This window comes from Coregonus clupeaformis, chromosome 37 (genome assembly GCF_020615455.1).
Source record: "Coregonus clupeaformis isolate EN_2021a chromosome 37, ASM2061545v1, whole genome shotgun sequence".
NCBI classification, from domain to species: Eukaryota; Metazoa; Chordata; class Actinopteri; order Salmoniformes; family Salmonidae; genus Coregonus; species Coregonus clupeaformis.
This window is the reverse complement of record NC_059228.1, coordinates 1307081-1326469: the sequence shown is the minus strand read 5'-3', so window position 1 is coordinate 1326469 and position 19389 is coordinate 1307081. Positions and strand designations below refer to the sequence as shown.

Sequence of the window (19389 nt, the reverse complement as noted above, 5' to 3'; positions counted from 1 at the left end):
GTGTGTGTGTGTTGGGGTTAAGGCTGTTACGGTGTTGTATTCCATGTGACCGTTGAGTCACGGCAACTAAGCTTCTCCAAAACAGCGCTCTGATGCCCCTGATGGTCATTAGTAGCCTACCAAACTTGCCAACGGCCAGTCGCTAATGGCCTGGTACTCAGCACTCTTTTTAAGCAATAAGGCACGAGGGAGTGTGGTATATGGCCAATATTCCACGGCCAAGGGCTGTTCTTATGCACGACGCAACGCAGAGTGCCTGGATACAGCCCTTAGCTGAGGTATATTGGCCATATACCACAAACCCCAGAGGTGCCTTATTGCTATTATAAACTGGTTACCAACATAATTAGAACAGTAAAAATTATTTTTTGGTCATACCCGTGGTGTACGGTCTGATATACCACGGCTTTCAGCCAATCAGCATTCAGGGCTCGAACCACCCGGTTTATAATGTCAAATCAAAGGGAAATTGTATTTGCCACATGCGCCGAATACAACATTACAGTGAAATGCTTACTTACAAGCCCTTAACTAACAGTGCAGTTTTTAAAAGAAAAATGTAAAAGAAAAAGTGTTAATTAAAGAAATATAAAAGCTAATAACTAAAGAGCAGCAGTAAAATAAAATAACAGAGTCAATGTGCGGGGGCACCGGTTAGTCGAGGTAATTGAGGTCATATGTACATGTGGGTAGAGTTAAAGTGACTATGCATAAATAATAAACAGAGTAGCAGCAGCATAAAAGAGGGGGATGGGGTGGGGTGGGGGGGCGGTACAAATAGTCTTAGTAGCCATGATTAGCTGTTCAGGAGTCTTATGACTTGGGGGTAAAAGCTGTTGAGAAGCCTATGACTAGGGTGGCTTGAGTCTTTGACAATTTTTAGGGCCTTCCTCTGACACCGCCTGGTATAGAGGTCCTGGATGGCAGGAAGCTTGGCCCCAGTGATGTACTGGGCCGTACGCACTACCCTCTGTAGTGACTTGCGGTCGGAGGCCGAGCAGTTGCCATACCATGCGGTGCTGCAACCAGTCAGGATGCTCTCGATGGTGCAGCTGTATAACTTTTTGAGGATCTGAGGACCCATGCCAAATCCTTTCAGTCTCCTGAGGGGGAATAGGTTTTGTCGTGCCCTCTTCACGACTGTCTTGGTGTGTTTAGACCAGGGGTGTAAAACATCTGGCCCGCGGGCCGGATCAGGCCCGCAAACCGGTTTAATCCGGCCCGCGAGATTATTTTGTAAAGTATAAAAATGTGCTGCAATTTTTAAATAAAAGAAACTGCTGTTCCAACTGCGTCCACTGGATGATGCAATAGCAATTGTGTTAAGCAAGCAAACTGTTTATACCGGGGCAGAGCAAGTAGGTCAAGCAAGTGCAGCCAGTCCGGATGAGCTACTTTGTTTTGCCTGTGATATTTATTACGGCTTCTACTTTTAACATGATGTGCTTTGGCACCCTCATTGCCCCAATATGTCTCTGTTAAAAAAGAGAAAAGTGGACGCAGAGTGTTCCAAGAAAAATGGTCATCCTCCTGTTTATTCACGGAATTGAATGGGAAAGCTGTATGTTTTGTGTGTTCACAGCATGTTGCAGTGCTGAAAGAATATAACCTTCGTCGCCACTATGTGAGTCTTCATGCCGACAAATATGACAACTTTCAAGGACAGCGGAGAAGAGAAGGTGAATGAACTGTTGGCGGGTCTGAAGAAACAGCAGTCTGTTTACTCACAGCCGAGACATTAGTGACGCTGCAGTGAAAGCTAGCTACCTCATTGCTAATGAAATCACAGTGGCTTCAAAACCATTTAGTGAGGGTGAATTTGTAAAAACATGGATGATGAAGGCAGCGGAGATTGTGTGCCCTGAAAAGCACCAGGCTTTTGCAAATATCAGCCTGACAAGAAACACAGTTGCAAACAGGATTTCCGATATTTCAGTGGATTTGGACAGCCAGTTGAAGCAAAAAGTAAAGTCATTTATTGCGTTTTCGGTTGCAATTGATGAAAGCACGGACATTACAGATGTTGCACAACTGGCTATTTTCATCCGCGGAGTTGATGACACATTGACCGTCACCGAGGAGTTCGTGGAGTTGGTGCCGATGACAGATACAACGACAGCAGCTGATATTTTCACCGCACTCGTCGGTGCGCTGGATAGGGTCGGAGTGGACTGGTCCCGCGCTGTCAGCCTGGCTACAGATGGTGTGCCCTCAATGATCGGGAAAAAAGCTGGCGTTGTGACAAAGTTTAGAGAGAAAGTGCAATCTGCAAATGGAGGATGTGATTTTTGGACTTTTCACTGTATTTTGCAGCAGGAGGCTTTGTGTTGCAAGTCATTAAAGATGGATAACGTCATGAAGGTGGTCATCCAAACTGTTAATTTCATCCGATCCAGAAGCCTGAATCACCGTCAGTTTGACAGCCTTCTCAGAGAGAAAGACCACATCTATGGCCTGCCATACCACACTGAGGTAAGATGGTTAAGCCGAGGTGCTGTGCTGAGGCGTTTCTTTGATTTACGAGAAGAAATTGAACAGTTCATGGAAGAAAAGGGCAAACCAGTGTTAGAATTTCATTCCGCAGAATGGATGCAGGACCTTGCATTTATGGTGGATGTTACAGAGCACCTGAATAATATGAACAAACAGCTGCAAGGGCGCAACAAAGTTGTCACGCAGTATTATGACAGCATACGTTCTTTCAATTTGAAGCTGTCATTGTGGGAGACGCAACTCGCCGGTGGTGATGCAGCTCACTTCCCCTGTCTGAAAAACGTGTGCGCGACCCAACATGTGGCAGACATGAAGCGGTTCAAAGATAAAATAACAGGACTGTTACGGGAGTTTGAGCAACACTTTCAGATTTTTGGTTAACTGGAGAAAGACTTCAACGTTTTTTTGCTCGCCATTCACAGTGAATCCCTCTGATCTGCCCGTCAGCATCCAACTTGAAATAATAGACTTGCAGTGTGACTCGGATTTGAAGGGCAAATTTGCCGCAGCTGGCTTGGACACATTTTATCAGAATCTCTTGCCAGGTTACCCCAACTTGACAGCCCTCGCTGCAAAACTGTTGTGCATGTTTGGAACCACAAATCTTTGTGAGCAAGTTTTCTCTGTAATGAGCATAAATAAAACAAAGCTGCGCACAAGGCTCACGCACAAGCACTTGAATCACATCCTGAAGTTGGCTGCCACTCAGGATGTGACGCCTGATATTGATGCGCTGGTGAAAGCTAAAAGAGGCCAGGTATCAGGAGTCAAACTATGCAACCCCACTTAAAGTGCTGCATGAAACACCCTTATATAGTTCTGTGATCTGTGATATACTTCTGTGAATCACTGAGGCATTGTGTGTTTGTGTGTTCTTTGTCCTCAGAATTTTAAAATAACTTGAGGTGTTTTATGATTAATAGTGATGTTGTGCTTTTGGACACACTGTCCTCAGGCTCCAGCTTTATGTTTATATGTTTTTATGTTGATGTGTATATTTAACCTATTCTTGACTCTGTGGTTCTTGCGCTTGTTTGGGGAACAGGATTTCATTATTTTTATCTACATTTCTGCCTGAGAAATGACACCCTGATATAGTTCTGTGATCTGTGAAACAGTTCTGTGAATCACTGAGGCATTGTGTGTTTGTGTGTTCTTTTTCTTTAGAATTTTCAAAGAAACTTGAGGTGTTTTATGATTAATAGTGATGTTGTGCTTGTACTATTTTGGACACACTGTCCTCAGGCTCCAGCTTTATGTTTTATGTTGATCGTACTAAAACAAAGAAAACAATCTGAAGTTGTTGTTTTTAAGTTATGTATACCATGATTTTACCGGTCCGGCCTACTTGGGAATAGATTTTCCTCCATGTGGCCCCTGAGCTAAAATGAGTTTGACACCCCTGGTTTAGACCATGATAGTTCGTTGGTGATGTGGACACCAAGGAACTTGAAGCTCTCAACCTATTCCACTACAGCCCTGTCGATGAGAATGGGGGCGTGCTCAGTCCTCTTTTTTTCCCTGTAGTCCACAATCATCTCCTTTGTCTTGATCACATTGAGGGAGAGGTTGTTATCCTGGCACCACACGGCCAAGTTTCTGACCTCCTCCCTATAGGCTGTCTCATTGTTGTCACTGTTGTGTCATCAGCAAATTTAATAATGGTTTGAGTCGTACCTGGCCATGCAGTCATGGGTGTACAGGGAGTACAGGAGGGGTCTGAGCACGCACCCCTGAGGGGCCCCCGTGTTGAGGATCAGCGTGGCAGATGTGTTGTTACCTACCCTTACCACCTGGTTGCGGCCCGTCAGGAAGTCCAGGATCCAGTTGCAGAGGGAGGTGTTTAGTCCCAGGATCCTTATCTTAGTGATGAGCTTTGAGGGAACTATGGTGTTGAACGCTGAGCTGTAGTCAATGAATAGCATTCTCACGTAGGTGTTCCTCTTGTCCAGGTGGGAAAGGGCAGTGTGGAGTGCAATAGAGAGCATCATCTGTGGATCTTTTGGGGCGGTATGCAAATTGGAGTGGGTCTAGGGTTTCTGGGATAATGGTGTTGATGTGAGCCATGACCAGCCTTTCAAAGCACTTCATATCTACAGACGTGAGTGCTACGGGTCGGTAGTCATTTAGGCAGGTTATCTTGGTGTCCTTGGGCACAGGGACTATGGTGGTCTGCTTGAAACATGTTGGTATTACAGACTCAGTCAGGGACATGTTGAAAATGTCAGTGAAGACACTTGCCAGTTGGTCAGCACATGCTCTGAGTACACGTCCTGGTAATCCGTCTGGCCCTGCGGCCTTGTGAATGTTGACCTGCTTAAACGTCTTACTCACATCGGCTACGGAGAGCATGATCACATAGTCATCCGGAACAGCTGATGCTCTCATGCATGCTTCAGTGTTGCTTGCCTCGAAGCGAGCATAGAAGTGATTTAGCTCGTCTGAGCAGTTCGCGGCTGTGCTTCCCTTTGTAGTCTGTAATAGTTTTCAAGCCCTGCCACATCCGACGTGCGTCAGAGCCGGTGTAGTACGATTCAATCTTCGTCCTGTATTGACTCTTTGCCTGTTTGATGGTTCGTCGGAGGGCATAGCGGGATTTCTTATAAGCTTCCGGGTTAGAGTCCCGCTCCTTGAAAGCGGCAGCTCTACCCTTTAGCTCAGTGCGGATGTTGCCTTTAATCCATGGCTTCTGGTTGGGGTATGTACTTACAGTCACTATGGGGACGATGTCATTGATGCACTTATTGATGAAGCCAGTGACTGATGTGGTGTACTCCTCAATGCTATGTGAAGAATCCCGGAACATGTTCCAGTCTGTGCTAACAAAACAGTCCTGTAGCTTAGCATCTGCGTCATCTGACCACCTTTTTATTAACCGAGTCACTGGTGCTTCCTGCTTTAGTTTTTGCTTATAAGCAGGAATCAGGAGGATAGAGTTATGGTCAGATTTGCCAAATGGAGGGCGAGGGAGAGCTTTGTATGCGTCTCTGTGTGTGGATTAAAGGTGGTCTAGAGTTTTTTTTCATCTGGTTGCACATTTAACATGCTGGTAGAAATTAGGTAGAACGGATTTAAGTTTCCCTGCATTAAAGTCCCCGGCCACTAGGAGCGCTGCCTCTGGATGAGCGTTTTCCTGTTTATTTATGTCCTTATACAGCTCATTAAATGCAATCTTAGTTCCAGCATTGGTTTGTGGTGGTAGATAGACAGCTACGAAAAATATAAATGAAAATTCTCTTGGTAAATAGTGTAGTCTACAGCTTATCATGAGATACTCTACCTCCGGCAAGCAAAACCTCGAGACTTCCTTAGTGTTAGATTTTATGCACCAGCTGTTGTTTACAAATATACACAGACCGCCACTCCTTGTCTTACCGGAGTCAGCCATTCTATCCTGACGATGTAGCGTATATCCCACCAGCTGTATGTTATCAATGTCGTTGCTCTGCCACGACTCGGTGAAACGTAAGATATTACAGTTTTTAATGTCCCGTTGGTAGGATAGCCTTAATCGTAGGTCGTCCAATTTGTTTTCAAATGATTGAACATTGGCTAATAGGATTGATGGAAGAGGCAGTTTACTCGCTCGCCGTCGGATCCTTACAAGGCACCCCGACCTACGTCCACGATATATCCGTCTCTTTCTCATGTGAATGACGGGGATTTGGGCCTCGTCGGGTGTCTGTAGGATATCCTTTGCGTCCGACTCGTTGAAGAAAAAATCTTAGTCCAATACGAGGTGAGTAATCACTGTCCTGATATCCAGAAGCTCTTTTTGGTCATAACAGACGGTGGCAGAAACATTATGTACAGAATGAATTACAAATAACGCAAAAAACACACATAATAGTACAATTGGTTAGAGGGCTGTAAAACGGCAGCCATCTTCTCCGGAGCCACTCAACTGGGCAATGTCCCTCTAATCACTCTGACATCAATGCAAATGTAATCGAAAATCAAACACTTAATGAGAGTCCTGGCATTCAGAGTTTGAGCAGAATAGGATCAACTGTTGCTCAGCGAGAGCCAGCTCCTCATAGCTGGTTGATGCATGGAATTAAATAAGCCCATGTTGCGCAACGGTTCTATAGGCTATTCTATGCAATTGTGTGAGAAAACAGAGTTTTGATGGCCTCTATTAAAAATAGGAGGATCCCATCAGCTTTCTATAGGTTAGGCCAGGCATAGTCATTGCGCGGATCGCCTTGATTGGCGGCTTGCAGTACAGACTACCAAATACAGCACAATCTCCAATAGTTTCCGAGCAGTCAAATTACAAAACACAAACTGCACTATTTCGCTCACCCAATATGAGGCAGTATAAGATAGATGTTGAGCTGCTGCATCAACATGTGCAGTCGAGTAAACTGTTGCTTCGCTTTAAACTAGGCTAGCGATGGAGGCGGGAGGTGGAGGGCCGAGAGAAGTACTGCACGTGTTTCGGGCCCCGTCAAAGTAAATATTTACAGCTGATGGACAGAACGACCTCTGCTGCAGAGAAATTGACAGAGGCAACATATGAGATTGCATGGATCTTGGCTAGGCATAAGACGCAGACATAGTGAAAGAGTTGCTTTTTGTCTTCAGCAAAAATAATGTATGATGACTTCAATAATGAAGATGATATTATAAAGCAAATAAAAGGACTACAACTATCGGACAACCATAATAAGATGGGTTGAAGAAAAGACATTGGTAAGCAGATAAACGAGGATATATCAGCGGCTCCGTGTTACAGCATAGCATTTGTGTCAGTGTGCAGCGGTAGGACGGAGTCAGGCGAAGGACACAGAACTGAGTAAATAACTAACTTTACTCAGAAAAGCAATAAATCTAATTTCCACGCAGGGAAATACAAATGCTCACAGCAGTACATAACACCAAACAAAGAACAATCACGCACAAAACCATGGGGGAAGCAGAGGGTTAAATAGGGAAATAATCATAACGTGATGGGAACCAGGTGTGTACAATCAAGACAAAACAACATAGAAAAATAAACGTAGATTGGTCGCAGCTAGAAGACCGGTGACGACGACCGCACAAGGAGAGGCACCAACTTCGGCGGAAGTCGTGACAGTACCCCCCCCCCACCCCTTGACGCGCGGCTCCAGCTGCGCGCCAACCCCGGCCTCGGGGACAACACGGAGGACGAGACGCAGGACGATCCGGGTGGAGACGGTGAAACTCCTGCAGTAAGGAAGGGTCCAGGATGTCCTCCACTGGCACCCAGCATCTCTCCTCCGGACCGTACCCCTCCCACTCCATGAGGTACTGAAGGCCCCTCGCCCGACGCCTTGAGTCCATGATGGCTCGCACAGTATACGCCGGGGCCCCCTCGATGTCCAGCGGGGGCGGCGGAACCTCCCGTACCTCAGACTGCTGGAGCGGACCAGCCACCACCGGCCTGAGGAGAGACACATGGAATGAGGGGTTAATACGGTAATGAGGGGGAGCTGTAACCTATAACAAACCTCGTTCAGTCTCCTCCGGACTATAAATGGCCCCACAAACCGCGGACCCAGCTTCCGGCAGGGCAGGCGAAAGGGCAGGTTTCGGGTCGAGAGCCAGACCTGGTCCCCCAGTTTATACACCGGGGCCTCACTGCGGTGGCGGTCGGCGCTCACCTTCTGTTGCCTGACGGCCCGTTGCAGGCGCACATGGGCTGCGTCCCAGGTCTCCTCCGAGCGCCGAAACCATTCATCCACCGCAGGTGCCTCGATCTGGCTCTGATTCCACAGTGCCAGGACCGGCTGATATCCTAGTACACACTGAAATTGAGACATGTTAGTGGAGGAGTGGCGGAGGGAGTTTTGGGCCATCTCTGCCCAGTGGATGAAAGCCGCCCACTCCCCCGGCCGGTCCTGGAAATAGGACCACAGAAACCTACCCACATACTGGTTAACTCTCTCCACCTGCCCATTACTCTCTGGGTGAAAACCTGAGGTCAGGCTGACCGAGACCCCCAGACGTTCCATGAACACCCTCCAGACCCTCGATGTGAACTGGGGACCCTGATCAGACACTATATCCTCAGGCACACCGTAGTGCCGGAAGACGTGTGTAAACAGGGCCTCCGCAGTCTGTAGGTCTGTAGGGAGACTGGGCAAAGGAAGGAGACAGCAGGACTTAGAACACCGATCCACAACGACCAAGATCGTGGTGTTACCTTGTGACGGAGGAAGATCCGTCATGAAGTCCACCGATAGGTGTGACCACGGCCGTTGTGGAACGAGTAGGGGTTGTAATTTCCCTCTGGGCAGGTGTCTAGGTGCCTTGCACTGAGCACACACTGAGCAGGAGGAAACATAAACCCTCACGTCCTTAGCTAAAGTGGGCCACCAGTACTTCCCACTAAGACAGCGCACTGTCCGACCGATGCCAGGATGACCAGAGGAGGGTGACGTGTGAGCCCAACAGATCAATCGATCGCGGACATCCAACGAAACATACAGACGCCCAACTGGACACTGGGTGGGAGTGGGCTCTGTGCGTAACGCCTGCTGGATGTCCGCGTCAACCTCCCATACCACCGGTGTCACCAGGCAAGAAGTCGGAAGTATGGGAGTGGGATCCGTGGACCGCTCCTCTGTGTCATACATCCGGGACAGAGCGCCTGCCTTAGCATTCTGGGAACCTGGTCTGTAGGATAGGGTGAAAACAAAACGGGTGAAAAAACATGGCCCACCTTGCCTGGGGAGGGTTCAGTCTCCTCGCCGCCCGGATGTACTCCAGATTGCAGTGGTCAGTCCAAATGAGGAAAGGGTGTTTAGCCCCCTCAAGCCAATGTCTCCACGCCTTCAGAGCCTTGACAACAGCTAACAGCTCCCGGTCCCCCACATCATAGTTTCGCTCCGCCGGGCTGAGCTTCTTCGAAAAGAAAGCACAGTGGCGGAGCTTTGGTGGCGTACCAGAGCACTGAGACAGCACAGCTCCTATCCCAGCCTCGGACGCGTCCACCTCTACTATGAATGCTAAGGAGGGATCCGGATGAGCCAGCACGGGAGCCGAGGTAAACAGAGCCTTCAGGTGACCAAAAGCCCTGTCCGCCCCAGCTGACCACTGCAGTCGCACCGGCCCCCCCTTCAGCAAGGAGGTAATGGGAGCCACTACCTTACCAAAGCCCCAGATAAACCTCCGGTAGTAGTTGTTGGCAAACCCTAAGAACCGCTGCACCTTCTTTACCGTGGTTGGAGTCGGCCAATTACGCACGGCTGAAATGCTGTCATTTTCCATCACCCCTGACGCGGACAGGCGGTACCCTAGGAAGGAGACGGACTGTTGAAAGAACAGACATTTCTCAGCCTTGACGTACAGGTCATGCTCCAACAGTCGACCAAGCACCTTGCGCACCAGGGACACATGCTCGGCGCGTGTAGCGGAGTATATCAGAATGTCATCTATATACACCACTACACCCTGCCCGTGCAGGTCCCTGAAGATCTTGTCGACAAAGGATTGGAAGACTGATGGAGCATTCATCAACCCGTACGACATGACGAGGTACTCATAGTGCCCAGAGATGGTACTAAATGCCGTCTCCCCCTCCCGGATACGCACCAGGTTGTACGCGCTCCTGAGATCCAATTTTGTGAAGAAGCGCGCCTCGTGCAATGACTCGGTCACACTGGCTATGAGAGGCAACGAGTAACTGTACTTCACCGTGATCTGATTTATGCCCCAATAGTCAATGCACGGGCGTAAACCTCCATCCTTCTTCTTCACAAATAAGAAACTCGAGGAGGCATGTGAAGTGGAAGGCCAAATGTATCCCTGTCCCAGAGATTCGGAGACATATGTTTCCATAGCCGCCGTCTCCTCCTGTGACAGAGGATACACGTGACTCCTGAGAAGTGATTTATTGCACAATCTCACCGGTTTGGAATTTCCACCGAAGTTGCACCTATGGAAACAACTACACACCTCCCTGAGCACTGACGTGACCATCCCTTCAGAGCCCTCTGTTGCCACGAAATAGTGGGTTCATGATGGGCCAACCAGGGAAGCCCCAACACCACAGGAAACGCAGGAGAATCAATCAGGAAGAGACTAATACTCTCCTCATGACCCTCCTGCGTTATCATACCTAGTGGAGCTGTGACCTCCCTAATCAGGCCCGATCCTAAAGGACGACTATCTAAGGCATGTACAGGAAAGGGCACATCAACAGGAATAATAGGGATCCCTAATCTAAGTGCAAATGCACGGTCAATAAAGTTCCCAGCTGCGCCTGAATCTACTAGCGCCTTATGCTGGGAATGGCCCCCCAGCACCGACCAGCAGTGTGCCCTCTGCGGCCACAGGTGGTGCAGGAAACGCCCCCCCCCCCCTCCGGTCACCCTAGGAGCAACACCTCCGAGCTCCATTGGTGTAGACTCCAAGAGATGGAACGGACGGACCCCAATCCGAGCGTCCGCAGGTGGCCAACAGGTTATCCAGCCGGATGGATAAATCCACCAGCTGGTCGAGTGTAAGGGTGGTGTCCCTGCAGGCCAGTTCCCGACGACCGTCCTCCTGTAGACTGCACCGGTAATGGTCAATCAGGGCCCTCTCATTCCATCCCGCGCTGGCAGCCAGGGTCCGGAAGTCCAGTGCGAAGTCCTGTGCGCTCCTCTTCCCTTGTCGGAGATGGAACAAGCGTTCCCCCGCCGCTCTCCCCTCAGGTGGATGAACGAAGACCGCCCGGAAACGACGGGTGAAATCCTCGTATTGAACCAACGTAGCGTCTATCCCGCCCCATTTGGCATTGGCCCACTCCAGCACTTTCCCCGACAAACAGGAAATGAGGGCGGACACTCTCTCGTATCCTGAGGGAGCCGGGTGGACGGTCGCCAGGTAGAGCTTCACCTGGAGCAGGAACCCCTGGCACCCGGCAGCCGTCCCATCATAGGCCTTCGGGAGCGAGAGCCGTATCCCACTGGGTCCAGGTGACAGAGGGGTGGACAGCGGTGTGGGTTGAGGTGAAGTTGATGGGGGTGTGGGAAAACCCTCTCTCTCTCTCATCGCTTCATGGTGTGCAGCACGCAATCCATGGCTGTGCCCAGATTGTGGAGCATCGTTGCGTGCTGCTGGACGCGCTCCTCCACCGGTACCGGAGGACTGGGTGCACCTGCTGACTCCATATGGGGTGCGTGATTCTGTCAGGTGTCAATGTGCAGTGGTAGGACAGAGTCAGGCGCAGGACACAAAACTGAGTAAATAACGAACTTTACTCTGAAAAGCAATAAATCGAATTTCCATGCAGGGAAATACAAACGCTCACAGCAGTACATAACACCAAACAAAGAACAATCACGCACAAAACCTTGAGGGAAGCAGAGGGTCAAATAGGGAAATAATCATAATGTGATGGGAACCAGGTGTGTACAATCAAGACAAAACAACACAGAAAAAGAAACGACGACCGCCGATAGCCGCCCGCACAAGGAGAGGCACCAACTTTGGCGGAAGTCGTGACAATTTGACTAAAGCACGGATGTTTGTGACATCGCTCAGTTATGCGTATGCATCCAGTTCCCGAAAGATGAATCTTATCGGGAAGAACTTTTGAGCTTATTACCACAGCAAGGTCAAACGAGCGGAGAGGATATGTTGAATGCACTTCATACCTTTATGAATGAGAATAATATGAACTAGTCAAATCTCGTATGTGTGTGCACTGATGGAGCCACACACATGCACAGGAAAGAAATCCAGGTAACCAGGGGTGGAATTGGGAGGGGGTAAGAAATTATTAAAACATAAAAAAATATGTTTTAAAATGGAATGGAATATAATATTTTACATTGGTGTGTTCCCAGAGTGACTGCCATCCAGGTAACCAGGGGTGGAATTGGGAGGGGGTAAGAAATTATTAAAACATAAAAAAATATGTTTTAAAATGGAATGGAATATAATATTTTACATTGGTGTGTTCCCAGAGTGACTGCCCCCCCAATTTAATCCCTGCAGGTAACATGCTGCATGTCGTCACAGCATTCCAAAACAAAATCACCACCCCATTTATACCTGACACATAGTTTATGCACTTTCCAAAACTCACTGACCAGGCTGCAGTGGAATGTGAAGTTGTTGAACTGCATACAAATGACACCCTGAAAGCTGAGCTGAGAACTGGGGTTTCCCACTTCTGGAACATGGTGTCTGATACAGAGTACCCAGCTCTGAAGCAGTGTGTGCAAAAGGTGATGTCATTTTCTGTGAGCACTAACACTTGTTAATCAACATTTTCAACAATTAACTTTGTGAAGAGAAAACAGACAGGAACAGACTGACCAATCTTGCATTACTAGGATTGCCATGACAAAGTACAAGTATTGCATGATGAGAGTAAAGGAGCAGCAGGCACACTTCTGCTCATCAAAGTATTAAGTATGTTGCTCTTACATAGGGGTGTTTATAACACATGACTAGGCCTATTTATTTTATGTGAAGAGTAAAGGAGCAGCAGGTACACTTCCACTCATCAGGTTATTATCAGGTTTGCTCTTCAATAGGGGTGTTTATACATGGCTATTTGTTTTATGTGCTGTATGTGGAGTGTATTTTGTTTTAGACATATTCAATTAGCAGATAAAACTACTTAATGGAGGTATGTCATTTTAATTTGTGGTTAATGCGGTAAGGTGGTGGCTCTCTCAGTGATTGAATTCTGCCAGTGTGGCTCCCTGGCAAAAATGTGTGACTACCACTGAGCTAGGCCTACTATATTTATCTCTCAACTTTCCTAATGTAACCCTCTCACCATGCTCGAATTTGACTCTCACGATATTACCTTACTTAAAATATCTGAACAGCATAGGATATTAGGTGAGAAGGACATCTCCAATAAGAATCCCTATTGTAAACTTGCTAGGGTGAATGACAAATAGGGTATTAACTTCAGATAAAATTATTATAGACTTGGTTATTATTATAAGGATATGCTTTCCCATGCATTAAATGAAACTGAAACAGTAAATGACTCCACCAATACAACAGACATAAGGTTCAAGATCTATATTATCACATTTTCAATGTACCACCTCAAAATAAATAAATAAATAATAAACCCCAATGATTTTTCCACAACCCATGTCCAAATTATTTGCAAGCTTGCTTAAACCCTGGGCACGCGTTGGAGCTAAAAAAAATGACGACATACATAAAGTCCTGAAGTCCACCCCACATTTGTAGTTACTCACTACTTGTAGATAATGCCTCAGCAAAGTATAGCAGTTCTGTGCAGGTGTCCTCACAAGATCCACAGTGAACACAGCTATCAATGCAGCCAGTACTCGGTAGCAGCAACAGACATCCGTTGGAAACCCGAACTCGTTGATCGTCACAAGCAATTCTCTCCAAGTCTCGCACGATGCTAGGCTAACCTCTAGGATGTCGAATGTCTCCACAATGCGACGGCAGCTTCAGTCTCCACTAGGTCTTTCTTAACGAAATAATAACACTCTCTTATAGAACTAAAATCAGGATTTCCCTTCAAAAGTCTGTAGGTATGGTTTTGTTCTCTCTTTATCGTTTCCTTTAGTCGTTTTTCCTTCACCAACCCCACTAACGTCTCTCCTCTCCCTTCTTTCAACCTTTTCCCTCTCTTTTCTTTTCCCAGCAACCAGTCCACTCTCCCATTGGCCACAACTTAACAAGTTACGTGGGAAACTTAAACTTAAAAGTAAACCAACCTATTCACTTGTACATTTTTGAAACATTGCTTCAAAAGAAATGCATTAACGACATTACAAATCAGGAGCTATTCGATCACCTTTTAAATCTAATACCAACTAATTATAACAAATAAACTCTATACTTGGTTTTTAGCAAGGTATTACACTAATATGAAGCACATTGCTTGCTGTACATCCGGAGTAGCCTACCTGGCTGGCATGAAAATTAACCTTGGGAAAAGCGTACTTTCGCTAAGTGCATACGGATAACATGTCTTTTTTCCCCAGCCCCTGTTCCGACTGGTGCGTGGTAATAATAATAATATGCCATTTAGCAGACGCTTTTATCCAAAGCGACTTACAGTCATGTGTGCATAGATTTTTACATATTGCTGGTCCCGGGGATCGAACCCACTACCCTGGCATTACAAGCGCCATGATCTACCAGTTGAGCTACAGAGGACCATTCTAATTCAAAACTAATTTCACACATATATTATTTAGTATATGTAAAGACAAGATTAAGAGAATAGTCAGGCAAGAAATGGAGCATGCATCTTTTTGCGACTTTTTCAAATCATAGTCACATGCATTTTTTTCATTTTTGTAGCCTAGCTCATAGGCCTATATGTTTTGATAAGGTTTGTATCACAACTAAACTGGCCAAATAACTCTAAGCATAGCCTATAAGCCTAGGACCCCTGAAAGGGTTGGAGAGCTCATAGCCTACAGAGCCTAGTGAAACGTGTTCTTTCAACCTGGTCTCAAAACATTTCGTATTATTCTGTGTGTAAATCCGAGACACTCCATATAGTATGATATGTTACGTTTCATATTGTATGTATTAATTTGTGGATGTCATCACCAATTTTGTATGATATGTTACGAATTACAGTCATATATGTTACGAATTAGCAAAATGTGTTATGTTACGAATTTGAAAAACATACAATATGTTACGAATTCCAGCTTGCTAACATTAGCTAGGCTAGGGGTTAGGGGTTAAGGTTAGGGTTAAGTTTAGGAGTTAGGTTAAAGGGTTAAGGTTAGGGTTAGGTGAAGGGTTAGCTAAAATGGTTATGTTTAGGGTTAGGAGAAGGGTTAGCTAACATGATAAGTAGTTGCAAAGTAGTTGAACGTAGTAAGTAGTTGAAAAGTTGCTACTTAGCCAAAATGCTAAAGTTGTCCATGATGAGATTCGAACTCGCAACCATTAGGTTGCTAAACGTTTCCTTTAAGTAACCATCTGCCATCTGTCTTCTATAACCATATGAAACGAAACATATCATACTAAATTAAGTCCCTCGGATTTACGGACATAATAATACGAAATGCTCTGAGACCAGGTTGGTTCTTTTAACCCCATTGTGCAATCGTGTGTGTGAAAACAGAGTTTTGACTTGCCACTATTTAAAAGAGGATCCCAGCTTTCTCATGCTGCTATATTTATTGCTCAATTCTGAAAATTAAGCACGTTAATCCATAAAAATGTAACCACCGGAAGTGCTTCCTCCATTCGAACTAGTGCAGGCTATGGATGACACATTTTTGTGGGCCATTTTAAATACAAAATTATTCCACACATATATTAGTAGGTTATATGTAAAGACCAGATTCAAGTGAGAGTAGTCTGATGGGTGAGAATATTATCAAGTGCTTGTCATTGTGAATGAGAGACTGATGAAGTGTGTGCAGCCTGCGCAAAAAACAGAGCAGAGCGCATGCCTTCATTTCATGCACCTTTTTTCAAATCATCATTAGAGTCACATCATACAGCCTTAGAATGTATTAGAAATCAAAATATTTAGCCTATGTTTTGTATCACAACTAACGTTGAATAGCCACGTGCTAGCACTCCCTCAGAAATTGTTTGGGGAAAATATCCTTTCTATTTTACTCAGCTATGTTCAATTGTATTCTTCTTACTATAAAATAATATAAAATAATGCTACGGGAATTATAAGCTAATTTTGTCTGCTAAATGAACTAGTGTAGCCCACAGCCCCAGATCAGGGCCTGTAACAACAGTAAATATAATAACACCGGTAAATGTAATAACTTTTCTATTTGTAATAGCTTTTCTATTTTTTCTAACTTGCCGGTAAACGTAATAAAATGTTGAACAGTAAACAACTTTTTCCAGTAAATGTAATAAGTTATTACATTAACCGGTGGTTATTACATTAACCAGTGAGGAACAACTTTTTTAAAGAAATAATGTAACAACTTCAACCTATCATGTAATAACCGAAATCAATGTTTTGATGTACTTCTTTGCTCATTTTGATGCACATACCACCACCCACTGCCAATTACAACTAAAACTGTTGCAGTGACTGTATTACAGCCACACCGGCATCATGAATCATGACCGCAGTAAAATTCCACATGACCATTGAGTCACAGTAATCTCCTGTTATGCACTCTGGGCATGCTTTGGTAGTACCCAACTCGCTAAAGACCATCAGGTCCTAATGGCCTGCTATTCAGGGCTCTATTGTCCCTCAAACTACTCTGACATAAATGTAAATGAATTGAAAATCACATCAAACACTCATCATCAAAACAGTATCATGCTTTTAAAACTCACCTCACCGTGATGATCAATTTGAAGAAAGAAGTTCAATAGCAGGTTGAAACTGAGTCATTGTGGATGTTGTTTCAAAGCCTAACACAACGAAAACATGTTACTATCAATGTTGCCGAAGAAATTTCACTTGGTTTCCCAAATTAAGCAGTGGGTAGCTGCAGGGTTGGCGAGCCCATGGCATATACAGTGGGGGAAAAAAGTATTTAGTCAGCCACCGATTGTGCAAGTTCTCCCACTTAAAAAGATGAGAGAGGGCTGTAATTTTCATCATAGGTACACGTCAACTATGACAGACAAAATGAGGAAAAAAAATCCAGAAAATCACATTGTAGGATTTTTTATGAATTTATTTGCAAATTGTGGTGGAAAATAAGTATTTGGTCAATAACAAAAGTTTCTCAATACTTTGTTATATACCCTTTGTTGGCAATGACACAGGTCAAACGTTTTCTGTAAGTCTTCACAAGGTTTTCACACACTGTTGCTGGTATTTTGGCCCATTCCTCCATGCAGATCTCCTCTAGAGCAGTGATGTTTTGGGGCTGTCGCTGGGCAACACGGACTTTCAACTCCCTCCAAAGATTTTCTATGGGGTTGAGATCTGGAGACTGGCTAGGCCACTCCAGGACCTTGAAATGCTTCTTACGAAGCCACTCCTTCGTTGCCCGGGCGGTGTGTTTGGGATCATTGTCATGCTGAAAGACCCAGCCACGTTTCATCTGCAATGCCCTTGCTGATGGAAGGAGGTTTTCACTCAAAATCTCACGATACATGGCCCCATTCATTCTTTCCTTTACACGGATCAGTCGTCCTGGTCCCTTTGCAGAAAAACAGCCCCAAAGCATGATGTTTCCACCCCCATGCTTCACAGTAGGTATGGTGTTCTTTGGATGCAACTCAGCATTCTTTGTCCTCCAAACACGACGAGTTGAGTTTTTACCAAAAAGTTCTATTTTGGTTTCATCTGACCATATGACATTCTCCCAAACCTCTTCTGAATCATCCAAATGCACTCTAGCAAACTTCAGACGGGCCTGGACATGTACTGGCTTAAGCAGTGGGACACGTCTGGCACTGCAGGATTTGAGTCCCTGGCGGCGTAGTGTGTTACTGATGGTAGGCTTTGTTACTTTGGTCCCAGCTCTCTGCAGGTCATTCACTAGGTCCCCCCGTGTGGTTCTGTGATTTTTGCTCACCGTTCTTGTGATCATTTTGACCCCACGGGGTGAGATCTTGCGTGGAGCCCCAGATCGAGGGAGATTATCAGTGGTCTTGTATGTCTTCCATTTCCTAATAATTGCTCCCACAGTTGATTTCTTCAAACCAAGCTGCTTACCTATTGCAGATTCAGTCTTCCCAGCCTGGTGCAGGTCTACAATTTTGTTTCTGGTGTCCTTTGACAGCTCTTTGGTCTTGGCCATAGTGGACTTTGGAGTGTGACTGTTTGAGGTTGTGGACAGATGTCTTTTATACTGATAACAAGTTCAATACAGGTGCCATTAATACAGGTAACGAGTGGAGGACAGAGGAGCCTCTTAAAGAAGAAGTTACAGGTCTGTGAGAGCCAGAAATCTTGCTTGTTTGTAGGTGACCAAATACTTATTTTCCACCATAATTTGCAAATAAATTCATAAAAAATCCTACAATGTGATTTTCTGGAGAAAAAAATTCTCAATTTGTCTGTCATAGTTGACGTGTACCTATGATGAAAATTACAGGCCTCTCTCATCTTTTTAAGTGGGAGAACTTGCACAATTGGTGGCTGACTAAATACATTTTTTCCCCACTGTACAGTTAGGGTGGAATGTCAGCTGTCACGCAGCGAGAGCATGCTCCTCAAACAGTGGTTGGGGCATGGATTGAAATAAGTGTTCTTATATTTATTTCTCAGATGCTCATATTAAGCACATGCTCCACTATAAAACCGAAGTAGTATATATGTCTGCAATAAAGCCCTTTTGTGGAGAAAATCTCATTCTGATTGACTGGGCCTGGCTCCCCAGTGGGTGGGCCTGGTTGCCAAGTGGATGGGCCTGTGCCCTCTCATGCCCACCCATGGCTGCACCCCTGTCCAGTCATGTGAAATCCACAGATTAGGGCCTAATTAATTTATTTCAATTGACTTATTTCCTTATATGAACTGTAACTCAGTAAAATCTTTGAAATTGTTGCATGTTGCGTTTATATTTTTTGTTCAGTATGAATCTAAACAAATGTTACATATTAGTAAAGACAAGACTCAATTGAGAAAAGTCTGATGGGTGAAAATATGATCAATAGATGAGAGAACAGCAGTGCAGCCTGAGGCAAGGAACAGAGCTCAAGCTTTTTTTGCGACTTTCTCAAATCATCAATAGCCTATAGTCTTATCATGCAGCCCATATATGTTTTGATTTCTATGACATTCTAAGGTTTGTATCATTCACAACTAATGTTGCCAAATAACTCTAAATCTAGAGTATAGGACCTGTTTCAAATTATCACTTTTACGCACTTCATATGCGCACTCGCTCCAGAATGGGAAAAATATCCTTTCTATTTTATTCAGCTAAGTTCGATCATATTGTTCTTACTTTAAAATCATATAATATAAAATAATGGCATGGGACTTATAAACATATTTGTAATCTAAACAAACAAGCCTACAGC

The 19389-nt window shown here is 45.3% G+C and overlaps 1 protein-coding gene across 1 annotated transcript in view; it reads left to right on the top strand.

Moving 5' to 3' along the window:
- The window catches only part of cdh23 (cadherin-related 23), a 190860-nt gene that overhangs the window by 95652 nt on the left and 75819 nt on the right, over positions 1-19389 (top strand). The window lies entirely within an intron of this gene.